The sequence below is a fragment of the Pogoniulus pusillus genome, chromosome 6, assembly GCF_015220805.1.
Source record: "Pogoniulus pusillus isolate bPogPus1 chromosome 6, bPogPus1.pri, whole genome shotgun sequence".
NCBI classification, from domain to species: domain Eukaryota; kingdom Metazoa; phylum Chordata; class Aves; order Piciformes; family Lybiidae; genus Pogoniulus; species Pogoniulus pusillus.
Genome location: NC_087269.1, coordinates 35,829,713 through 35,856,514, shown reverse-complemented (window position 1 = coordinate 35,856,514; position 26,802 = coordinate 35,829,713). Strand labels below are relative to the sequence as shown.

The following is a 26,802-nucleotide window of genomic DNA, read 5'->3' as shown; positions in this document are numbered from 1 at the left end:
CCTTAACACATAGGTTGTTCTCGGGGTTTTATGAGTTGTGTTTTTAACCATATCCCTTTGATTTCCATTTTTATTGCCTGTTGAACTATTTGAGGTAAAACAGATGTAGTATGTTTAGCTGATGGTGCTTCCAAAATCTGTTGGACTTTGAAAATGCACAGCACTGCAGACTTCTGTGCAGTATTTCTAGTGTTCTAGAAATACACTTCTACAGATCTGCTTTGCTCTGTGGAACCAATTACTTAATGGATCAGGAAATGTTGCAGGAAAATGATGCAAGCATTCTGTGACTTCATGGCTAATACATTCTTTCTGAGCCACACTAATCTGTTCTTCTGCAACCACTACATGCTTTCAGAAGTAATTTGGCTTTTAGATTTCTTTTAAGTTCAAACTTCTAAAAAGGCAAGATTTTTCTAGTTGAACTGATCTGAATATCGAGTAGGAGGCTCTGATTTTTGTACTGATTTACTGCCTTAATATAATTTTAAGCTATACCTATGGTTAGAAAATGTAATTCTTTACCTCAGATAATACTAAACATTAAGCAAAATTTTGGTTATCTGCTTTTATGTATTACAAAGAATCTAGAAATCCTTCTTGGTTTGATATCCTTGAGTTTTAACAAGTCCAAGTGCCTGCAATTTGGCCACAAAAACCCCACGCAGCGCTACAGGCTGGGGACAGAGTGGCTGGAGAGCCTGGCCTGTATCAGGAATAGTGTGACCAGCAGGATCAGGGAAGTCATTCTGGCCCCGTACTCAGCACTGGTTAGGCTTGACTACTGTGTCCAGTTCTGGGTCCCTCAATTTAAGAAATATGTTGAGGTGCTTGAATGTGTCCAGAGAAGGGCAAGAAGGCTGACGAGGGGACTGGAGCACAAACCCTACGAGGAGTGGCTGAGGGAGCTGGGAGTGTTCAGCCTGGAGAAGAGGGGGCTCAGGGGAGACCTTATTGCTCTCTACAACTACCTGAAAAGAGGTTTTAACCAGGTGGGGGTTGGTCTTTTCTCCCAGGCACCCATTGACAAAACTAGAGGGCACAGTCTCAAGCTGCAACAGGGCAGATTTAGGCTGGACGTTAGGAAGAAGTTCATCATAGAAAGAGTGCTTAGCATTGGAATGGGCTGCCAGGGGAGGTGGTGGAGTCATCATCCTTGGAGGTGTTTAGAAGGAGACTGGATGAGGCATTTAGTGCCATGGTTTAGTTAAGTAGAAGGGTTAGGTGATAGGTCAGATTCAATGATCCTGGAAGTCTTTTCCAACCTGGTTAATTCTGTGTGATTCTGTGTGAGTAGCTGTCCATCACAATTTATAATTACACAGTGTAGTGGCAGAACATCAACAGTGCTGAAATATTCCACTGTGAATACTGATGAAGAAGTTGTTCTGCTAAGATTTGCTTTGTAAAGTAAATAAATAATGTATACATAAAGATCTATATTCATGGAAGTATAGAAACAGAAGTAAATTACTTTAATTTCCAGTATTTAAAAATAATTCAAAGAGGTGATGTTGAAACTTGGCATTTGACCTGTTGAAGTTCTTTCAGTTAAATTCAAAGGTTATTCTATCAGGAAGAATTTAAAACTCTGCTTTCATTTAGTCTATTTCTAAACATATGTTTATGAGTTAAAATTAAGGTCAGCAAGTTATTGTAAATCCTCATACACAGGAAACAGGCTAGATTAGGGTTATTTTTGCCACTGGGTGCCAAGATGCTTGAGAGTTGTGCCTTTTTTTTTTTTCCCCCTCAAAATCTGAAGTTACTTTCTTAAATTCATCACCTTTGATTCTGGCAAATTCCACTCGTGCTGCTGGTTTTTATTTTCTTTGTTCAGTCTGTATTTCAGTTCAACAAATAGTAGTTTAACTAGTATAAAAAGCCTTTGGGTAGGGCATGCTTTTTAGAAGAGGGGTAGTTACAGACTAGTAACACCTTTTTCCTTTGACAATCTCCTCAATGTACTGCATTTATAAGCTTTGAAAAAGTCAGTATTTTATAATCTATTTCATTGTTTCAGCTTTCCTTCTGGTACACTTACTTATCTGTTGAAGCTCCTCTGCTTTCTAGAATAAAATGCACACTGGCTAACAGAGGGAAAGAGTTTGATCAACAGCACACCCCAGAGATCTAGCAAATCCAAGTTATGCCTCTGTTACTGTGCTCCCTTTTGTTGTTTATTGTAGCACAATATGGAGCAGGTTAGAGAAAACAGAGTAATGTGGTCATCGGTCCAACCAAAGCAAAAACGAAAGCTGTGGCTGCAGTTTTTTTGAGCAATGTTTGAATTAGATGAGCTGCTTAGCTCACTGTGTGAGCTTATAAAGACAGTTAGGAGTTAATTGTCTTTCACTCCTCAATGTGTAAAGTTTTAAAGAATAAAACCTCTTTTCTCTTCCATAATAGTTCAAAACATGTATATAAAGTTGCAGTCATCTGTTTCCTTTAATCATAGCTTCAACAAACAAATTGCCTTATTAAGTAGTTCACAGGGTCAGTTACAAACTTTTGAAGATGGATTCTCAACTGCAGTTAAACTACATCAGCGTAGGAAGGAATAAATAGGTAAGTATTTCTGAAACCAAGCGACACCAGTCTTTGCACAGAGTTACAAATCTGCCTGCTGTACTTGCTCCATCTTCCCTACACACATCACCACAAGTCAGCTTGTTAGGATCTAATGACGTATGAGAGTTTTCCTTTAGAAGACTTTCAGTGTTTTCTCTCTGTTGAGGAGACTGGTATTTGATGACCTTCTGAACCAGAAATTCTGTTTTCTGAAGCAGAAAATTAAGTTTTCTCTTCTTTACTGTGAAGAAGCCAAGGTGTCTCATATTCATGCTAGACTGTCCTGCCATACAAGCAGCAGAAAATGTGAAACCAGCATGTCCAAGCAGCTAGGACAGCAGAACACTGGTTTCTAGCAGAATCTGTATCAGAAACGGCTCAAAGGATCCAATTCTTATTCAATACTACGATACCTTTAAATAGCTCTGGGAGTGCAAAGAACTTTCTTGTGGATGGAGGTGTAGTTTATACTCTTTTCACTGCCAAGAGACCATAGTCTAAGTAAGAATCTGATTCCATATATATTCTCCCCAAACAATATGGTATCCAGACTTCAGCAAGCAATATTTTCAAGTAAGAACAAAGAAATACAGCACTTGAAGTAAACAAATTGGAATCACACTGGATGCTGTTCTTTGGCATTATATGCACAGATCCTTTAGAAAAAGCTGAAAGGGGCAGGAATGACTAAATTTATCCCAAAATTGTGTACAATTGGTGAAGTTGGTGAACACTTGTCTTCCATCATGTTCAGATGTTCATTAGGACAGCAGCTTACAAAGGTATCCTGACAGAACCACCCAGCTCTGTACACTGCAGTTCCCATTCAGAGGAAATGCTTCATCTTCAGAATCCTCACACCTGGGTTTTTCAAGCCATGCTGCTCTGGGTGATCAGCCTTTTTGTCTTAGTGCTACTGTTGGTGCTTCTCTAGATCTTAAATCTCTGGCCAGATCCAGGATCATTTATTAAAACAGGTTAAATACTGGATCAACCCACAGTGGTGGTGTGTAATGGGTGTTTTTTTCTGTGTTGAGTAGTTTTTCCTGGAGTCCTTCCAGCTATAGCTGTACTGTAAACTTGTCCAATGATGTAAATTTTTTTCCCCTGCTGAAGGTTATTCAGCTCCTCCTGCAGTTTAGGTTGGAAGAGCAGGCACAGAGTAGCAGTGGGTCTCTGTGTCTCAAGTGAAAGGCATGAGGTTGTGCTCATAACACTTATTCAAATGTGCTGTCCCACTGCTTCGCAGTAGGTGGAACAGCCTTCCTGGCATCTCACCTAGCTGAAGCAAGAGATTATACTTAGAGTAGGTTGAACTGAACATACATATGTTTGCACCTGCAGGGAACAGGGAAGTGAAAATATTTATCTCATCCTGAACAGAAATGGAAGGAAAGGTAATCAGATGAGTGGAAGAGGCATGGAAGAACACTACACTTGTATTAGAAATGGACTGAATCTTGTTATTGGTGCTTTGTTGTTGTCAGATGGCTTAATGTCTTATAAGGGATAAGAGAGCATTCCTGACAGCACGGCATCATAGATGTACAAATGGAGACAATTCAGGCAGTAGCTTATTGCAGTCTGGTGAGAGACTGAGAAAAGACGACTTTGGCATGCTTAATGAGAAAACAGTGGTACAATGCAGAGACAAAGCCCAGCAACAAGTATTGTCCCTGCAGAGCAAGCAGTGGATACCTTGTACAGTCTGTACAGTACTTTTCAGCTCACTGTAAAAGTGATATGACAATTTCTTACTAATCTGATAGTCATAAAGGGAAAACGGCTCTTTAAGCAATCAAAGATCAGTCTAAGGAAGGAAAACCCTGTAACAGGACAATTTCCCTCCCTCCCTTCCTTCCTTCTTGAGGTAAGCACAGGTCTGCTGTTGTTCTCGCCTCCTGGATTTCTGTTTCAGTACTTAACTGAAACAAGGGGTGTTTTTATTCCTGTGCATGACTGAATAGCAGAGAGCCCTCCTGAGTCCTTTCAGCAAATTTTTGCATATTTTCAGTAAGCAGCATTTTTGACATCTGATAGCTGCTTGGAAAAAGGAGGGACTATTTTAATCTTAAGCTTCAGAAAATAATTTCTCCTTCTTGGCAGTAAGATTTAATCATATTCAGCAGTGGTTTCCTCCTCTTTAGACTTAAGGTAAATTAATAGGTTTGAGATGTCAGGGGCATTCTTTCAGGTATCTAAGGTGCAGTGATTACATTAATGAATTTTCAGTATGCCATGATCAGTTTTTGGTTCACGCTCAGCAGGAAGTAGTGTTGGGCCAGGTAGTGATTCCCAGCAGACAAATTCCCTTGTGCTCTACCTGCAGAAGGCCATACTTTAAACAAAGAGAAAATTTTACTGGGATTTTTATTGTCTACATTCCCATTACCATCATCTGCATTAGGTTTTCTAGAATACCATTTATTTCTGCTGGTGAAAAGGTAACCCAGTTCACATTACTGTGCCATTTTACAGGTCCCTATTGGGAGAACACAGTTTCAGAGAAAAATATTACAATTATTTATGTGGAAAATTGATATTTTGAGCAGGGCCTTTATAACATGGTAAAAGTTATAGGCTTTGGCAAATTATAGAGAAAAATACTTTCTCCTTATAAAATCTGTATTTTATGTTGTTGCAATTATATATTGTAGCATTGTTTCTATTAATAACTCTGTTTTGGTGATGTGCTGTGATTCATCTTTAAAGCTGTTTCTAAGTCATTACTGTTTTAAATACTGGTCTAACAAAAGTTAAGATTAAAAAAAAAAAAGAAAAAGTTATGAGATTGGTATAAATGAGCCAGAGAAACAGGCACTAGAATAACTATGAAACTAATTTTTAGAGTATCCTGAAACTCAAAATAATTCTGTGTTCTTATTTGCCACGGGAGATATAAAACATGTTGTTGCCAGAAAAGCTTTCCCTACCTTTGATGGTTTTCTACCTTAATTTTTTTTTCAGTATTCTCTAAAAATAAAAGCTCTATTTAGTAGCTTCGTTTTCTATAAGGGCTACAATTAAAGACTGAATTTCATTACAAGTTTAATGCTATAGTGTAATTGTGAGCTGTTTATTCAAATATTCTGTGATATTTTGAAATTATACAACCAGTTACAGCTATGATATTTTAGTACCTGGGGCCCCTTTCTTCCCCCAGCTGAATCCATGAAGCACACCCTGCTTCTTAAATTCAAAGGCAAGGCTAGATGAGGGGCTAGAACTCTTGAAAACAACATTCCTGCTGCATTTTGCTTCACTCTCAATTCCCCTAGGCTTCTTGAGCCTTTCCTCAATTGCCACTGTGGGCAATTAGAACAATCTTAATTCAGTGTAGATAAACCACTTCCTGCCCTACCATTTGCCCCTTTCAAGCACAAACATTTATTATACTTTGGATATATGGAGAGTAGTTCCAATGTAATACTGTAATCTCTACAGACAATCTTCAGTGCTAAGTAGTTCAGGATTATAAAATGGCCTGGCTGTAGCTCGCCAGTCTAACTGGCTGACCTCCAACCACTTCAATTAGCTGTAAAAATGAAATAGAGTAGCACTGTACTCAGGGGAAATACTGCAAAGAAGTAGTAGAGAGTTGTTTGAGGAAAGCTTAAAGAATCACAATTGGCCCGGCACAGAGTACACCAGTCAAAAGCCAACGTTGAGCCACCTGAGTTTTTCAAGTATTTTTTTTTGGGTGCTATTGCTACTGTCCTCAGCACTAAGGTTATTTTAAAAGACCAAACTAATCAGCAACCCAGAGCTAACTTGGATGTGGTTTCTTATTAGCCAGCCTTACTGGAAAAGCAAAGACTTGTCACCTGGAAAGAACTCCAAACATTACCTGGGAGGATCTCTGTATGCTTTGTAGCAGACTGTGCCAGTTACTAAGACAATGCCTGTGTAAGTCTATATTGGAGAGGCTGCACGTTCCATGTGACCATCCCAAAATATATGTCCTCCTCAAGGAGATACTGCTGGAGAGTTTAAATATGGGAAATGTAAACGGTGACTACATTATAGCCAGTAATAGCCTAATGGCAGATAGTCAATGTATAGACTGTCAAGAGGCAGGTCATATCATCCACGTGGGACATGGGGGTAGGGAATGTCAGTAGCTAAATTTTACTGGGTTTTAAGTACACCCAGAAGCCAAAAATGGGCTTTAATTTTCCTGTGGTCAGAATTCAAGCATATGGGCCAAAGGGAAGCTCCACTCCACTGATAATGTGTACCTTTCTGAACTGAAGGCCCATTCACTGAATTATTCACTTAAGACTGTACTGAAGAGCTTCACTGAGCCAAGTGTGTAGGGCTTGAATATTATTAGCTCTCATATACTGATTTAGAAGCAGTTCACTCACAGATACCCACTGAGCTAAGTCTGCAGACCCTGCACAGGCCTCATGGGCTCAGCATTTTCAGCACCTAGGTTGTCATACTTTAAAGAATAGTCCAATATCCATGGTATAAAAGCTTCTGATTTGCCATTTCTTTAATACTTGCCTGAGTCAAACAATATTCTGAGAAGTAAATGAAGCAGTGGCACAGTGCCTGTCACAGGGAACAAGGGAAGGCAAATTACAGAATCCATCTTTGTGGGCCACACTGCACAAGTAAGGCTGGTACAGTTCTACAGATTCCAGGTGGTATGTGCAGTGCCCAGATTCTTATGTGTAATCTGTTGCACTGATGAATAAGGCCTTCTTTAGCATAAAATACTTGACAAAGATGTAATACCTTATGAAATACAAAAACACTGTTGAGTCTTTCTCAATGTATAATTCCATATATGCTTCATTTTCAAGAAATGTAGGGAGGGTGAAATTCCACAAAGGAGAAGAGCCCAATTACTGCAGTATTCATTGATGTTCTTTAAAGAGAACAAACAGACTTAATTTCTTACTCCTAATCATAATACAAATAAGTAACACAACATATGGTTTGAAACACAGACTTGCAAAATGCATTTGGAGACAAAAATGCCCAATCTATTTACAGTACAGATTCAACCCACCTCATCACGTAACTCCTTATATTTTGTCTGGTGAACCAGTTCTGTACTAGAAAACCTCTCACATTTTCATTTGCCAACACGCATAGATTTTTACTATCAAGATTGCTCTTAGTCAACAAACAAGTAATTACTTTAATGATTATGCTACTAATTGCTCAACTACTCCAGACAGAGGGAAGTAATTACTAAACTAATTCAACCATCACCAAAGAACTGTGGGACATACATAGGTTAGCGACACAAAGTATTATTTGTATAACTCATATGCTTATTGTCGTGATTTTTAAAGATAGCCAACAGAAATTAAGCTCTCAAATGAAACTGGAGCAAAAATCCAGAATTATATTTAGAGAGGAATACAGAGATAGACATTACAAAGCAATTACCACATCCCTGGCAAACCCCCTTGAATTTTCCCCCAACCCAAAAACTAAATCTAATACTCCCCAGTGCTCCAGTCCTCCCTCCCCACAATGCCTCTGCCATCCAAGAGGCCTAAACAAGCCTCTGGAAGCCCCAAAACAGGCCTACTGCTTACATGTTCTTCCTGATAAAGTGGCTCCTGCCAGACATGGAACAGGAGGAGGAGGAAAGGAGAACAAACTGACCTTGTTGTGAGATTATAAAGAGATAGCAGAATTATGGGATTGAATAACAATCTTCTAGTCCCCAGAAGATTTTTTTAACCCTATATAGTCTCAACCTGGGACACTCATTTAAATAAATAATGACTATTTCAGAATGGGCTTCAAATTCCATGCTGTTTAGTTCCATCTAGAAAGACTGCTCTCAAAAATGCAACAGTAGCTTCAGCACAAATGAAAAGGCAACACAATTTAACAGTGGGCCCTCATATTTATTCTCATTGTAGAAAGTACTAACAATTTCATGTCAAAACTAATTGTATTGATTGAAATCTTGACAGATAAAGCACACTACTGAGGCACTTTGCAGATCAGTGTCTATCATCTAATTGAGAAAAAAATCAGCCTAGAAAAAGAAGCATTTCCAACATCAGCCCAAAACAAAACCAAGCACCACACAAATGAAAAAGAACAACTACCTTTTTCCTGGGTGCGACCAGTTGAATGCTTTACTCTCCCTTGGCACACTGGCACCTGAAACAAAGAATGGAAACCCCAATTCAAAATGATATTCTATGGAGAGCTATTGTAAGAGCTGATTTGCAGTAGTTTAGGATTATCTTTGATTTTTTTTCTTTTTAAATCATAATATTAGTGTTCTTTCAATACAGCAATTACATATTTTAGGTGGACAGGTTTCAGGACACCAACAACACAAACAAGGATCACAGTGAGTTTCTGATTGATTATATTATGGAAATACATACTGGTCAACATGAAGTTTTCTGTAAACTTCCTTTGGCATAATATAATTACAACTGACAGATAAAATGATAAATACAAAATGAACATGCAATAATACTTCACTCAGCAGGTAAATAAACCTGTTTAAAATGTCATGTATTATTATAATTCCCTGTATAAATGGTTTCTGACTAAAACAAATAATTTTAGATTATAAAAATACACTTTTATTCTCAAGATAAAGAAGGACATAAAAGAAACACTGACCAGATGTTAAATGATATAGCTGGTCAGGTCTAGAAAAGTAAGAGACTAAAAAAATATAATTTGCCATTGGAATGGGCTACCCAGGGAGGTGGTGGAGTCACTGTCGCTGGAGGTGTTCAAGAAAAGCCTGGATGAGGCACTTAGTGCCATGGTCTAGTAGACTGGACTGGATGATCTTGGAGGTCTCTTCCAACCTGTCTGATTCTATGATTTGTGAATGATTCACAGGCTTTTTGGCTTTCTACCAAAAGGATTTGCTTACATAATTCAATATAGAGGGGTTTCTGCCAGTAGATCATTGTAAACGTTGAAAGAAAGCTTCCCCAGATAGAAAGAAAACACAAAGACCACAAAAATGCAGGAGTGGATAAGGTAGAATGTAAGCATACACAGACGATCTGGAAATCAATATGTTAATCTCAATGCCTTTTCTAAGATTTGTTTCTTCAAATAAAAAAAGGAAAAAAATCCCTCAAGTATCCCCTGTTGATTTAAGATGTGACTTTACCATCTGCAGGGTCTTAAATCCTTTCTTCAGTGTAAGGTACTCATGAAAACAATTGCAGGCAAAACAACTGTTTCTCCCAATTATCCCCATCAAAACTAAAGCTGTATTTTAGGGATTATGTTTCTAAGTCTAATTGCCTAGTTAATGTATACACAACATCTGCATCTGACTAGGCTTGCAAAAATCACTCTGATACTAGAAACTTTGGCCTCTGAAAATTTTAAACAGGGAAACTTTTCATTTTACATGATATTGATGCTTTTTTTTTCATCACTTGCTATATGCTACATTTTACTTTGAGCCTTTGGAGCAATTTCAGAATTTTTATTCAAGGACTTACCTACATCCATGAGAAAAAACAAAACTGTAACTCTACCACTCACCTACATTCAGCACAAAGCTGACCAAAGAAGGTAGAGGAATATTATTTGGAAACCTGCTCTGGGACAAAGATTTTAAAGAGTTACCTTCCTCTTCTTGACTTCTCTTTCTTTTTAACTTATTAGGTCAGAAGGAGAGTCCTCCTCAAGCAGCCTGCACTTGAACATTTGCCCTTCTCACTGCTAGCCTTTCATGATTTCCTCAACTGTGGAGATGCCAACTTTCAAAGAGACAACCTCAGGTAAGATTTTTATCTAAGAGTTCCTCAAAACTCAAAACCTGATTGATTTCCTCTTTTGTGATGATATATTTAAAGACATCCACATACAAGTAAGCAATGCATTTGAGGCATTAGTGTCTGTGAAAAAGAGCATGTGGCCAAAGGCCTAGTTCTACTATCTCATCTGCAAATCCTTATCCTATCCCTAACATCTTCCTGAAAAGAATTAAAAGCCATTACAGCCAGAGTTCCATCTGACTTGGATTTAGTTAAACGGAGAAAGCAAAATGGATTATGAAAAAGATGAGTAACCAACTAGAATCAGCACATTACCAATATGATTTGGCAAGTTCTAACATTAAAAAAAAAGTCACAGCACTTCTTTTTATCCAAGAGAGGCAGTTATATAATCATTAGATTTTAATTTTCTGGTCTGCACATTGTATATGGAGACTTAAGATCTGAAAGCTGGGTTGGGTTCCCTCAGTTCCCTATGTTGGGGAATAGGATACTGTAAAACTGGGCTATTATCAAGCTTCCTCTTTTTGTCCTTTTTATTACTGTTCCTTGAAGATTGTTTCTCATTCCCAGTCTAGCCAGATGTTGCCCTCTGCCCTTCCCTTTATCTTCTCCTTATGCCTAAACATCTAAACATTTGTTCAGCTGCAGCACCTCTGAGAACAGCTCATGAATCTCTGTCCATCAGCATCCTTCTGGCCAAACTAAAACATCACTGCACCTCCGTGGCATCTGCTTGAGCAAATTTGGATGCCCCACTTTGCTTAGTGTGGCAAACCCACACCTCTTTATCTCTCTGTGCAAGGCTGTCTGTTCTACCACCTCTTTAACATGTCTAAAAACACATCCAAGCCTTCTGGTCATTTCAACCTGTAGCTGGCAAAAGCTGCGTTACAATACATAACAACACATGGAACCACAGCAGTATAGAGGTGCCACTATATTCTCTAACAAATAAGGTTTTCAACACAAACAAGTCCTTATATATATATATGTGTAGTCACTATTCTTGAAAACATTCATTTTGGGGGGTTTGTTTCCTAAAATGGCAAATTGACTGTGTGGTGCTTCCATCAATCCCTAGCAGGTCATGATTCATTAATGGGTTCATCTCCATCTGTAAAATTCTAAGTCAATGAAATAGAAATTGTCATTTCCCCAGAGAGGCTTATGCAGCTCAAAATAAAACAAACAGAAGTAAGACAGTGATTGGCATTATTTATATCAACAATTGTACCAGAATGATAATGCAGCAGCTTTCACATGCAAATATACATATATTTAAATGATTTAGGGTGGATTAAAATAAGGAGCTTAATAAATTTCTTTGCTTATGCTTAATCTTTTCATTTAGCTTAAGAGTCTCCCAAAGCAATTCTTTTGGACTGTGAAGAAATATCTATACGCTACACTAAAAATATTCATGCCACATACAAAAGAAATAGCAAGTGGTTATGAAGATATATATAAATAGCTTGCTATAAAAAAGTTTATTCATATCAGCATTCAACAACACACTAAATGTGAAGGGAAAAGGAATGTTTGAATGTGTAAATACCATTAAGATACTAAAGCTAACAAATGGGGGATAGCAACATTTCTGCAAGATTTATCATTAAAACATTAACCTCACAAATAGACTTGAATTTGTGTCTCAGCACACTTCAAATAATAAAGCAGCAGCAAAATGGTGCTGTGTGCTTTATTGTTGTGTTGGTTGTCTCAGCAGATGCACTAAATGTTCCTTTCCAGGGTTAAACAAACGAAAATAAGGTCATGTCTGAAAACTTGTATTTGTATTTTCTATGGGAAAAATAAATTCACATAGAATTTTCACAAGCATATTTTCTGGTTATTCCAAGTTTAACATTGTTTAGTAACTGTATCACACAGAATATTAGGGGCTGGAAGGGGCCTTGAAAGATCATTGAGCCCAACCCCCCCTTGCCAGAAAGGGATCACCTAGAGCAGGTCACACAGGAATGCATCCAGGTGTGTTTTGAATGTCTCCACAGAAGAAGACTCCACAATCTCTCTGGGCAGCCTGTTCCAGTGTTCCATCACCTTAGCAAAAAAGTATTTCCTTATGTCCACATGGAACCTCCTGTGCTTCACTTTGCACCCACTGACCATTGTCCTGTCATTGGGCATCACTGGAAAGAGCCTGGCTCTGTCCTCCTAACGCTCGCCCTTCACATCTTTGTAAGCATGAATTAGGTCATTCCTCAATCTCTTCTCCAAGCTAAAGAGACCCAGCTGCCTCAGCCTTTCCTCATAAGGGAGATGTCCCATTTCCTTCATCATCTTTGTGGCTCAGCACTGGACTCTTTAAAGCAGCTTCCTGAGGTCTTTCTTGAACTGAGGGGCCTAGACCTGGACACAGTATTCCAGATGTGGTCTCACTAGGGCAGAGTACAGGTGAAGAACTTATCTCAACCTACTAACCACAGCCCTTCTAATCCACCCCAGGTTGCCACATTGATGGCCCATGGTCATCCTGTTTTCCACCAGGAGCCCCAAGTGCTTTTCCCCAGAACTGCCCTCTATCAGCCCCCAACTTACATTGGTACTGGTACTCTAACACGAAGCTACACAGAAACAAAGAGTAAAATTGAGTTCAGATGTTAATATTTCACTATGGTAAAACATCTACCTTGTTTGCAAGGGCCACAGAGATTAGCATCCCATGACACAGCACTAGAAACACCATGACATATTTCACAAAACCATGACCAGCACATTTGATGTTTTCTCACCTTTCTTGTTTCTGCTATATTCACTTTCAGTCTCTCAACATTGCCAAGAAACAGGCAATTGCACAGGACTTCAATTTTTTCTTTTCAGATTTCTGATCCTAATATTTGTGTGCTTGATAATGAATTAGCAGAGACACTACAGTGTCATTTCCTTTCCACAAGGCTAGAAAAGGAAAGTTGAGTGAACCACTAAATGCCCCCACAGAGATGGAAAATCAAACAGATGCTAGTTTTAAAAAAGAAAACCCTCATCACTTCAAGCCAAGTGATTTTTAACACTCCAGACTGGCAGTGGTGTGATCCAAAGCATGATTTTTAGTGTTATCTTGTCCCAGGTTGAGGCTATAGGGTTAAAAAAATTTTCCTGGGACTAGAAGATTGTTATTCAATCCCATGATTCTGCTATCTCTTTATAGACTGACAACAAGGTCAGTTTCCTCTCCTTTCCTCCTCCTCCTGCCCTGAGTGTGTGGTGGGAGCCAATTTATCAGGAAACATGTAAGCAGTAGGCCTCTTGGATGGTGGAGGCTTTGGGGAGGCAGGGAGGATTGGAGCACTGGGGAGTGTAGATTTAGTTTTTGGGAATGGGGGAAACTTCAAGGGGGTTTGCCATTGTAATTGCTCTGTAATGTCTATCGCTGTATTCTCTCTCCAAATAGAATTCTGTATTTTCTCTCCAATTTGGTTTTGAGAGCTTAATCACTGTCATGCTCTCTTTAAAAAACCAACCCACGACAGAATTTTTCTACCTGAAAAATCTAATGTGTTATTAATTACTGTTCTTTTTCAGGTCACAGTTTTGCCTGATGTTACATGGTGCCCGTATGCTTGGGTTGGCTTTTCTCCTCAAATTCTACAGTGTCTGCAGTGCTCAGCTGAGCTGAAAGGGTGACAGTATTTGTACCATCAAATACTTGCCTTTTTAAGCTTTTTTTCTTCTATAAACATAGCAAACAATTGTCCATATGAACAGAATTTACACATGCAGTGAAATGTCTTAATTCTATTTTAAAAAGCAGGCTTCTCTTGTGGACAGCAAAAACACAAGTTTCCAAAAATCTGACTTCTTTCTCACCTGCTTATCAGATTCTTTCAATGTCCTCATGAATACCTTCTCTCCTCTTACTTAAACTGTAACTAGTACTACAGATTACTGTTACAAAATCACTGATGCTGGATTTTGGGCTTCCTTGTGAACAGGGCCAGTAGTTTCAAACTAACCCTGCTGCTGAAAACTGGCTGGCCTCAAAGGTTTTATCTGCCAGATTATGGACATCTGACAGTGGCTGGCTCTACAGGCAACTCCCGTAGCTGAGGAGCTGTTATTCAAATTCTTCCTCCACTGCTGCACAGTCAAGGCTGCTTGCTGGCAGCCACAGCAGCCTTCCAAACTGTTCTGCTATGTGTATATGCCACAAATAAGAACAATTTCCAGAGTAGCAAGAATAAGATGTTCTTCTGATATCTGCAAAAGATCAAAGGACAAGAGCTGGAGTAGCTCATTCATTCATTGGAAATGATATTCTGCTTGTAACCGTGGCACAAGAAGAAAAGGCAATTCGTGCCCAACTAGCTACTCCATCTCCTTGGTCTCTTTTGAAAAAGAGTTTCCTCTCATACCTGAAGAACAACAAATTGTGATGGCAAGAGTCAGAATCCACATCTGTTCTTCAAAAGCAAATGCAAATATAGGGAATTCAATCTGCATGTTATCTTTTTATACCAAAGAGATTAAATATATTAACCTGACTCCTTTCTTGTTTTCATTCTTCTGGGTTTCACCCCATAGACTATATATAGATTAGAATGACCTCTTCATGTCCAAAAGCATCTGATGCTCATAAACCTAAAACAAACCACCCAAATACACTTCTGCACAAACAAGGGGCAAACCTTATGTAGGTTTTCTTTCCAAAAAATGCTGACAGTCTATTAGACTATCTGTAAGTTAAAACAGAGCATGATGACTTTGTTGCTCTGCTAGCAATGAAGAAATGTAATCTGGACTGATTCTCATGAGTGTATCCACACTGATGACTGCAGTCAGATAGACTGGGATAAAACAAAAGTCACAGAGAACAAATCTCCCTGAATATACAAGGTGTTTCACTGGAGATCTTTACTGAAAAGCTGCAGAGACCAAGCAGGTCTGATTTACTACTGTCCAAAACCAAGTATGTTGTATATGTTGCATAAATATGTTGTACATCAGAACTAAGAAAAACTGGCAGACATTTGCCAGTTTTAATGTCTACGTATAGATGCACTTTAGCTTGTTTCACGGAATTGAAGAGCATTGTATTCTGGGTTCTGAGTAATAGAGAAAAACTGACTAGGGTCATCAGATTTTGAACTGCAAATGTGAACTCTTTATACCAGCCTAGACTACACTTTTCATTGAGTCTAACTGAATTCTGTTTCTGTTATATCAGTTACAGTCATGTGCACTGAGCAGCTATGTTTTGTACAACTGTTATTTTAAAGCAAAGTTGAATATGATTCTGCCTTTACAACTAATACCTCCTGGAAACTTTTCCAGTATCAAAATTCTCTGAGTACTTTTAAAAAATAAAATGCATGTCTAAATAGCATGAGTATATGGAACAATTTCCTCATCCAGTTATATGGAAGCTTCCAACATGAATCTATGAATTATTTGCATATGAAATTCAGGAATATAACATGGTCTGATTATTTTAGATTGGAAACCTTCTGCATTTAGGTACATTTTGTTAATTTTATGGGTCTGCCCTAAGTACAGAATACATGCCAGTAAGAGACTCCTACATACCATGCTGATAACACAACCTAACATACTAAGATGATACATGATGACAGTCTGTCAGAACATAAAGACACAATGGTCTTGCACAAGGATGCAGTGACTTGACACAGAGAGAAATGTTTCCATGCATTACAACTTGTCTGCTTTGGCCTGAAGGATAAAGGAAAGGAATTCTACTACCACTTGCCATCAAGGTTTCAGTATGAAACTTTAAAGGTTTTGTTTGGTTGGTTTTGGACAGTCACAATAAAGTTGACATTTCATAGGGAAAAAACCCCAACCAACAAACAAGCAAAACCACAAACTGGCACAACTCCAGGTACTTTACCAACCATTTCTGAAGCATCAGGTCTCTTAGCCATATCTAGACACAACTCCTGATTTGAATACTTTAGGTAGCTGTAGTGAGTTCCTGATAATTTAAATGAGGATGCCATTCTGCTGAGGAAAAAAGTCGACTGTTTCTGAAGCACTCAGTTAACTTTATCTTCTGAGGACTCACTTGCCCTCTGCAGTGCCCAATTCAGGGCTGTGGAAACCATGATCGTGAAGGCCGAGTGCTGCAGTGCCCACAGTCTTGATCTAAAGGATGTGGGCAACTACATGCAACTGGAAAATAAATAACTAATAAAGTTACATTTAACAATTTCATTTTAACAATTAAAAATACATTCAGAACTCCTTTTCCAATTTTATTTACTATGTTGTCTGGTTGATTTAAAACTATCAATGAAAAATACAATTTGGCTTTTTCTGTTAGTAAAACAGAGCTCAGTTCAAACATGACAGAGAAGGTGAGTCTATATTCCAGGTGGAACCATAGCTATGAAGCCAAGACTAAGCTACCTTGAGGCAACACGTCTGAGCTGCTTACCTAGTGTGCACACACAGACAAGTCTGTCTTACACCTAAGCCAGCAGGCCCTCTGATGCCTGAGAGCATCATGCAAGTCACAGAATCACAGAATGTCAGGGGCTGGAAGTGACCTCAAAAGATTATCCAGTCCCACCCCCCTGCCAGAGTAGGGTCACCTATACCAGATCACACAGGAATGCACCCAGGCAGGTTTTGAATATCTCCAGATTGGGAGACTCCACAAACCCCCTGGGCAGCCTGTTCCAGTGTTCTGTCATCCTCACAGTGAAAAAATTCCTCATCATGTGTACATGAAACTTCCTATGCCTCAGCTTCCACTCACTGCCCCTTGTCCTGTCATCAACCATCACTGAGAAGAGGCTGAGTCTCTTGGCACTCACCCTTTATATATTTATAAACATTGATGTCTCCTCCAAGCTAGAGCCCCAGCCCCCTCAGTCTGTCCTTGTAAGAGAGATGTTCCATTTCCTTAATCATCTTTGTGGCTCTGCACTGGACTCTCTCAAGCAGTTCTATGTCCCTCTTGAACTGGGGGGCCCAGAACTGGACACAGTACTCCAGATGCAGCCTCACCAGGGCAGAGTAGAGGTGCAGGAGAATCTCTCTTGCCCTACTAGCCACACCCCTTGTAATACACCTCAGAATGGCATTGCCCCTCCTGGCCTCAAGAGCACATTGCTGGCTCATGGTCAATCTCCCATCAGCCAGGACCCCCAGACCCTTCTCCCTTTCATTGCCTTCCAACAGGTCAGTCCCCAACCTATACTGATAGCTGGGGTTGTTCTTTCCCAGGTGCAAGACTCTACACTTGCCCTTGTTGAATTTCCTTACATTTCTTCCTGCCCAACCCTCCAGCCTGTGCAAGTGTCACTGAATGGCAGCACAGCCTTCTGGTGTGTCAGCCACTACACCCAGTTTGCTGTCATCAGCAAACTTGCTGACAGTGCACTCTGTGCCCTCATCCAGGTCATTGATGAATATATTATACAGAACTGTTCCTAGTGCTGACCCCTGGGGTGGGGGGAGGCACAGGCCACAGGCCTCCAACCAGACTCCATCCCATCGACCACAATTCTCTGACTTCTTTCCTGCAACCAGTTCCCAGTCCACCTCACTACCTGATCACCCAGACCACACTGCCTTTGTTTAGCCAGAAGGATGCTGTGGGAGACAGTGTCAAATGCATTACTGAAAGCAAGATAAACCACATCCACTGCTCTGCCATCATCAATCCACCTGGTTATGTCCTCATAAGAGGCTATTAGGTTGGACAAACATGACTTCCTCCTGGTAAAACCATGTTGGCTGCTGCTAATGACCCCCCTGTCCTTGACATGCTTAAGGACAGTGCCAAGGATAAGTTGTCATAGCAACTTGTGTGATCAAAATAACTGTGTGCACTACCCCTCCCTGCTTGGTCTAGATAAAGCCAGTTCATAACTTCACATTCTATTAGTAGTAGTAGTTTGTTACATTTACTTAGCACTGATTGCCAACATTTCACGCTGTCTTTTCTAATTAAGACCGCTGAAGTTACCTCTGACAGTTTGGGATTTCTGTACCCTCTTTTTTTTCCTGAAGTGTTTCCTGAGTTACTCCTCACTTAATGTCATCTTGTTGAATACATCTGAAATCTGCTCAACGTGAATCTCTGAGTTTCCTCCCAGAAAATGTGATATTTCTAGATGATTCTCTTCATGCTAAGGTAAAGCCAAGCTAACAGCCAGGTAACAGAACTCTGTAGCTCAATTTTACTTCACTTTCTAGGATTCTAACAGAAAAGGCATGAATCTGTGGAACAGATGACAAGGGCTGAATCTCTAGACTAATATATATTTGTATTTCCTAAAAAAAAAGTAAAACATGAGCTAAAGACTGGAAAAAAAGATTATTCCAGAGTAAGTAACCACACCTTTGTGAACCTTTTTAGCCTTAACTGGACAAAATTAATGCAAGTACTTCATAGCAGCAATACTGAGCATGCTGGCATTTTGTTCTCCCTCTGGCTACAATCCTGAACCTAATAAACTTTTAGTTCAGTTTGGTTGAAACCAGTAGATTTTTGGCAAAATTAATTGTGTTGGGTTTTACTGGATTCTTTTTTAATTTTCTAACCAAGACTTGTACTGACAGAAAATACACAATTAGGTCCCTAATGAAATGAATCTTTTCCTTAGGAAAAAAAACTGCAAAAGTGTGGCAAGTTCTCAATTTTCCATTTGATACTTGAAATAACACATAAATTTCAGTTGGGTTTGAATGTTTCTAGAGAATGAGAAGAGACATCAAATTATTCTCACTGTCAGATGATTTCTCCAACAGAAGACATATTCAAGGGGAAACATATTTAGGAGACAAATTTTCATTTAGGTCATTATAGCAACTATTAGAAGCATGTGAAATAAATGGTGTAAGACCTGGCGCCAGACTAACACTAACAACACTGTGAAAAGTCATTGGAAGCTTTTTGGGTTGTTTGTTGGGGAGGTGTTTACTTTTTGCTTGGTTGGGTTTTTTTGGATGCTAGATCTTCCAAGCTTTCAGATGTATAGTTAATTCATTCATTGCTCAGAGAAAAATGATCTGTTTGGCTTTCTGGGCTGATGGAAGTGTTCACTGCCATCTACATCTGCTTTTAACTATTCCAGTTAACTCTCTTCTCAAATTTGCAAGGCTTCCAGCTGACAGTTCTATTATATGAAGAATAGAAACATCAGCTGTGGGTGACTTTGAGTGATGCTGCTGTTCAGTGCCCTCAAGAAATCAGATGTGTAAGACTCAGGTGGCCAGATTTGTAACACAAATGGAGCCAGGTGTCAAACTGCTTTTGTCAGTAATGAGACACTCATTCGACGTCAAAAGAACTTGTGAAAATTGGAGAGACACAAACTCACATTTAGTGCCAGGATCACCGAGTCCCAGCTGCTGAGAGTTCACAGGAGGGCTAGTATCTTCAAAACCTGCAACAGTAGCATCTTCAGTTTGCCAATGAGAGTTAATCGTTAAGACAGATATTTTAAATGGCAATAGGCTGAGCTCAGCTTCCTAATGAGTGAATGAAATGATCCCTGTGTATAACCTCACAAAGCTGCTGCAAAGCTGTTTGTCTAATACGGGTGGCATACTTTGCACAGCTTAAACAACATACTCTAGAGAAGAGCAAAATATAAAATGAGTTCTGCAGTACTGGAAAATGTGGAATTGTACATCAAGTGCAACACAACTCCAGGTCATTTTCTTAATGTATTTAACAAAAAAAAAAAAAAAATCCTAAACAAAAAAAAATCTGGTACTTTTAAAGAAAATACACGGGGGAAATAGTTAGCTAACTACAGCTCTCAGGAAAGATCAAAACCTGGAGGTATTTTGGACACTTGTCACAAAACGCTAGAGGCCAAGAACTATTCAGTCCAGTCCTCCTTTTTTGCAAAGGGGAACAAAACCAAAGGAACGACATAAACTTTGTTTCTAGTAGCCTTGTACTGAAAAGTAGCACTCCAAAAGCCCCTGAAATGCCTCAATAAGAACAACACTTCAGTAAAACCACAAGAGCAGCAAACTCAAAGGCTCAGAGGGAAGGCAGAGTTGACTAGAAGTTGACCAGAAGTTAATAGTGTTTGGTTTTACTGTGGCTCTTCACATTTTCTTCCAAAACCTGCAACCTACAGAGCTTGAGTTGAGGCAAACCCCTTCTCTGTCCTCTCTCTAGAGTCACCTTCCTGCCCCAACAGTTCTGGTTCCTTGAAAAGATGTCTTCCATTTCCTGAACTGTGAATTTTGGCCCAGGTCTCACATACACACAGGCTACCTGCTTTTCCTGGGCATATGCCAGTCAAGTTGCAAGATTCTTTTCACCCTCAGATACACACAGATGCTTCAAACCTCAGAACACTAAGAGCTTAGATAAGGTGAAAAGGAACCTTCCCTTTTAGTGTTTATCCACTCAGTTTCTTACTTACAGCATCCAAACAGAGAACTTGCTTATCAAACTAATTCAGTGAGCCTGCCATTTGCAGCACATATACTTTGGATGTGATACTGTGGATCAAAGTCAGGACCCTAAGGATACATTTAATCACCTCATCCAACTGTATCTATCTGCCTCACCCACCTGAAGCTAGGAGTTCTACTCCCTGCCTGTCAGCCAATCTAAAGATCAGGTAGCTGCAGCACATGCTGAATTACTCAGATCATCTGCTAGAAAACATTTGGCTTTTTGAGGGAATGGGGGCTTGATCAGTTAAATGATCCAGCTCCCAAACTGCTGAATCACTATGCATTGGTGAGAGCACAAAGCACAAGTTTAAACCTAGAGATTTCTGCAAAAGCCCTAAATTAGGCTGCAACAGGTGTGAAAACGTGCAGATGTTCCCTAAGTACTGAAGAGAGAGAAGCACTTTCAAAAGACCCACTTGGAGCATTTCAGAAAGAAGGATACAGTGCTTAAAGATCTATAGTCTGACAGGAATGAACACCCCATCATAACTGTAATTCATCCCATTTTGCTTGAATACACAACCCTCATCACTGTCCAGAAGAATATGACTGGCACACACCCACATATTCATGCTCTGAATGTCTCAAGATAGGAGGGATAGATCTGACAACTAACATGTTTAACCATATTCAAATGAGCTGATCAAGTGGAATGGTCTCCAGTGTCTGCAAAGCACACAGAGTGAGTATATGAGGGATCTAGAAGCTGTACAACAGTCTGACAAGCTTCAAAGCGAGCCAGTAGATTTTTGGTGTTCTGCTCTATTGCCCAGAGTCACAAGTCATACAGTCCATTAGCTTTATACTTTCCAAAGTGGGGCAAAAAAATGCAGTATTTTAAAGTACTGAACCAGTATACTGAGCACAGCACAAGTTCTGATACGTATGACCAACAATGGAAGTTTCTGGAGTGCTTTTGGGTTTGGGGTTGTTTGTTGTTTTGGGTGGTGTCTTTTAAGAGCTGGACCAGTCTACATGGAACCTTTAATGCATAAAAGAGACTGCCCAGGAGGGCTCCCAACCAGCCCTCCTCCTTTCCCCCATCTCAGAAATAACCAGATAAAGCTCCATGTAGCTCATGTGATAGATCTGCAGAGATCTGAGGTAAGATGTCAAAAGCCAACAAGGAATTACAAGGAAATGGTTAGATTGGGTTACATGGGTTTCATGCAGAGCAGTTAAGGCAAGATGCAACCAGGACACACAGACCAAAGGAGAAGTGAGAAGAGAGTGTCTTATCTTATATTTTGACTATTTACGCCCCTCAGCAGAACAAATGAGTGATGTAGACATCACTGCTATTTTCTTTTCATAGCCAATGATCTAATTTCTCTCATTAAAATTTTCCACTTAGCCTCAAACCAACACAAACATTGAATTGCAGGCAATTAGGAACTTTTCCAACCACAAAACTGGGCCAATCATATGTTTTTTTCCTAACTGGGAACAGAAATCTTTATGAGGCTATGTGGAGGAGATTTTCACATACTTGCTCAACCACTGAAGTTTCCAACAAATTGTTATTTGAAAGCTAAAGTTCATTTCAATATTTGAAGTTATAGAAATGAAGAGTCAATACAACTTTTGAAGTTAAATATAAATAACTTCAAACAGGAATTATTTTTAAAGTACATTATGAACAAAACGATGCAATTTCCACAGCAAATGTCAAAAACTAAATTTGGGAGAGGGGCTTAGACTGGAGAGAAAATTGAACTGTGCATAGTAGGCCAAACATGACACTTAAATCCTGACAGAGAGAAAAAAGCTATCTGTAGCAACAATGCAAGTACAAGAGGACTGCCCAAGCAATCTGTCTTTTCTCTGAGTCTCTTAACACCCAGAAGCTGTTAGTAACCACCAGCTAAACCCTGATTTGCAGTGCTACTCAGCAATTTGAGAGCTGTTGGTTTAAAATTACATTTGGGCTGTGTTCAGGTATCCTAGCTGACTCCATATGCAAATCTTTTCTGGAAGGTACTGCATTAAATGCTGTTTGAAAGCTAGAACGGTTGTATGTAATTAAAGCTTAAGAGAGACTGAACTGTTTCTGTGCAGAAGAGCCTGAATAATCTATCATATACAGCAACAAATTATATTTTTGCACTGGAAAATTACACAGAAGTCAGATAAGTGAGAAGTGGGACTGGGTATTTCATCTGCTGACTAATAGTGGACTGTCCTTTTTTGGATACGCAATGAGGAACTACTTACTTTTTTAACCAAGTGAGCGACACTTTACAGTAGCTCTTGGATGGCATCAAGACATGGTTGACAAACCATATGCTACATAAATAACTGTTCTCCCTTTCCCACCCATGTTACGCTTCATTTGACAGTCAAGTAAGCAGGATCCTGAAAACAGAGATTTTAACAATATGACAGCTCCCTTCCATCCTGCCAGAGAAGAAAGCATCAAATAATTGCATTATAAATAAATTACTTAATTTGAAACAACTTAATTGTGAAATCTTTACAGCTGTTCTGTTTAGTGCTCCATGCCAAGGATCAATGAACTTTGGATATGTCAGTTATGGAGATATTATCCATCCAGAACAACTGAAAAAGATGAAGACTATAGCTTCTACACAGTGTCTTTGGAGCTAGAAAATATCAAATATTTCTATTCTGTAATTTGCTGATGTCTCCTATATCCCAGTATTTTTGAATTTCAAACAAGTTACAATCACAAACACAAACATGTTCTCCACTGCCATTCAGGTATTAGGACAACAATGAATATGCACTGGAACCAATTACTTCTTTGTGCAAATATGCATACCAAAAAAAAAAAAAAACAATTAAATAAAAGATAGGTAACACCAAAACACTACAAGCAAAAGCTAAAACAGTTTAGAGAACTTTAAGCACTCTAGAACTACTTAAGAGCCAGAGCTTTCTGCTTTTTATGCACACCAAAGATGACATCTGATAACAAAACCAGCTTAGTCATTAGAAGATGCAAATGAGAACTCAGTGACAGCTGTTTCTGTTGATATCCCATGTGAATGCATTTTTTATTTCAGTTCATTAAAGTCAACTGAGCAATGAGTGGGGATAAGGAACCTTTTTATGGTAGGAGACTAATACTGAAACATTTAGCCATTAAATCATATCATTAGGGGAAATAATTAGCCACTTCACACAGGTAGGCTGCGTATCAGAATGCAGTCTATGAATTATAAAATCACAGAATCGTGTTTTGTTTGAACGAACAAGATGAACCAGAATGAAGACAGCAATCATATTTTATTTCCATGCACAGGAAAAGTTTAAAAGGATCATGAAATAAGGCCCTATAGTAAGATAGAAGCCATCACTGTAAGTGTCTAGAAACTTCCATTATCAACAGCAGTAAGAACCTGGTCTTCACTCCCCAATCAATTACTTTAAATGTTGCGACAACTAGTTTGCTTATTGCAAGTCAGGGCCTGTAAAAGGTGGGCAAAGAGCAATGGGTATGAACTAGAATACAGGAGGTCTCATTTGAGCTTTACTAGAAGCTTCTTTACTGTGAGGGTCCTGGAGCACTGGAACAGTCTGCTCAGAGAGGTTATGGAGTCTTCTTCTGTGGAGACTTAAAACCTGCCTTGACATGCTCATGTGTAACCTGATCTTGGCATACCTGTGTTAGCAAGGGTTGGATTAAATAATTTCTGGAGGTCCCTTCCAACCCCTAGATTCTATAATTCTAAGTTTTATTAAATGCACCAAGCACTGCCTTAATTTATTACTTCCTAAAACATTAAAAGTAATAATAAAGCCTTGGAAACTAATTATGTATCAGAGGAACAATGCTGTAAATGAGAAGATTTGAGATTTAATCTTGATTTTTGTAGCACACCTCTCTGGTTTCAGAATGAGAACTGATCCTCTTGCTTATTATCTTATCATGTAAAACTGTGGAGCGGAAAGAAAGCAGAACACTCAGTCTGTTCTACTACTTTTACATCCTATTCCACTAAATGTGTACATTACAGAGTGTTCAGTCCATGCTTGAACAGCACACTTTTGAGAGTGTGGTTATACTGCACAGGCACATGCTAAAAGATTTTTTTCTTTAACGACTGTGCTGTGCAATTCTCTGGCAACAGAAAGATGAGAATACTTACCACCTAATCTAGACATTCCTATCTGTGGCTCCTGGCAGATCTCAGGCAAAACAGTCCAATTTAAATTTTGAGAACCCATTTAACAGCAGTAAAAACACTCTCCCATGAAAAGTTCATTAAGTGAAGTTTAAAAGGTCAAGATTTGAAATTAATAGCACACCTTCTGTTAAAGCACAGAATTTAGGACATGTGGGCATGAGCAGAAGTCCTTTGAGGAGAGGAAGAACTTTTACACATTGCACAGCCTTCATTTATATCAGAACTCCAGAACCAATATTACTTCCTTAAAATATGCCAAAATAGAATAAAATCATTTCAGTTACTATAAAAATATCTTCCTGCACATGTATTCAATTGCAAATATCCTACAACACTGAAAAGTCCTATGCCTGTTAGTTATTCCATAGTAGAGTAAAATTGTGACAAACACAAAAGGTGCACAGGCACATGGGTAGTCTCTAGTACTATATAACCAGCAATGAAACACCAGAGAGCAATCATCTACCTTCTTAATAAAAACATTGTTTATGCCAAAACATAGCATTAATTTAGTAGATTCTACTACATTCCTTTCCATGTTTCTAATGCACATGTAATAATGCATAAAATCAACTGTGTACAACCAACAATGCACTTTCATTACAGCAAAGAAAGAAGGGAGAAAGGAAAGGCTGACTGGTTATGCCAAAGCTTGGGACAATGGCTTTTTAAAACATCTGGATAATTCAAATACTTGTTACTCATAGTTTAAAAAATAGATTCTGTATTCTCTCACAGGGAAGGCAATTTCACTGTGCAGTTTTAGGAAGAATGAGTGAATTGCAAATAATAAGTTAACCTGATATTTATTCAATCACATGGATTCATATTTCCTGCAGAGAAATCACCTCAGCAATTACAAAGCTAAATCAGCATGACTTAACAGAAACCTAGTGCTGTGGAATGTGGTCTGTACTTGTCTTCAGGCATGAAGGTGAGCGGTATCTTAAGAAGTGGCCTTCTACCTCCTCTAAGAACATATCAGTCAATAAAGATGCTCCTGGACTAATGTCATCAGCTGATAGCATCAGTACGCAACACTGTCAAGACAAAACCTTCAAGCAAGATTTCTGATCTTGTTATTAAAAATAAAACATATTTCCAGTAGGAGGAAAGCTAACATTAAAATCTGAGGTTCTGTTATGCGACCCAACCTCCAACATAATATTTTAGTGGAATGTGGTATGCCAAAACCTGTCATTTGGAGATTTCTCCTGTTCTGTACTAACGCCAGGAATGCACTCCTGCTTGTGAAGGACACAGGAAACTGTAAAGTACCAGAAGTTCCTATGAAGAACCTGCCAAAGACTAAGATCTTGCTTTAAATCTTGATTTAAGTCATTTTGTGGGGCAACTTCAGAGAGTAATCATCAAAGCTTTGAACTGAGAACACAGGTGGAGTAAGATAGAATAAAAGCCCAAAAGCAACAGGCTCGTGAAAATCAGTAGCCTATGCTACACCTCTGTTTAGAGGCTCTGCATTGTTCACATCACTGCTACTGGGTTTTGTTATGTTCTATACTAGGAACGTAACAGTAAACCTTTGTACTGCTCATTTCACAGCTGGCAGCTTGTGGTCAGTCAATAAATGGCCTTATAAATCTAAATTCACACAGTAACACTCTTAGTTGAATCTAATCTGTTAAAAACTAAGTTACAACTAAACTTAGGCTAGTAAAGCCACAGGTAGCTCTCAAAGCACTGCAAATCCTGACTTCCTAATTTAGAGTGACAGCTCCTGGGTGCTTGCAGTGGTAACAAACTGCTCATTATTTCTCAAAATACCAATTCAAGGTATCTAAACAAGCACCTAGAGGTAGACCTTTCAGATGCATTTCAACTTCTTTGCCTTTTCTCACTTCCACCTTATCTGCTTTATAATATAACCACAGTGGAGTTTCCACAGGTACTTTCTTTACTCACTC

General features: G+C 39.0%; 2 long non-coding RNA genes across 5 annotated transcripts in view; one reads left to right on the top strand and one right to left on the bottom strand.

Annotated features, from left to right (window-relative positions):
• LOC135176282 (uncharacterized) overlaps positions 1–14,818 on the top strand; it is a 64,668-nt gene extending 49,850 nt beyond the window's left edge. For all 4 annotated transcript variants that reach the window (XR_010302596.1, XR_010302595.1, XR_010302594.1 and 1 more), the window contains 2 exons: positions 10,201–10,316; positions 13,860–14,818. This is a non-coding gene — a long non-coding RNA (uncharacterized LOC135176282). The remainder of the gene's footprint in view (positions 1–10,200; positions 10,317–13,859) is intronic.
• The window catches only part of LOC135176281 (uncharacterized), a 278,618-nt gene continuing 260,467 nt past the window's right edge, over positions 8,652–26,802 (bottom strand). The window contains exon 5 of the long non-coding RNA XR_010302593.1: positions 8,652–8,709. This is a non-coding gene — a long non-coding RNA (uncharacterized LOC135176281). The remainder of the gene's footprint in view (positions 8,710–26,802) is intronic.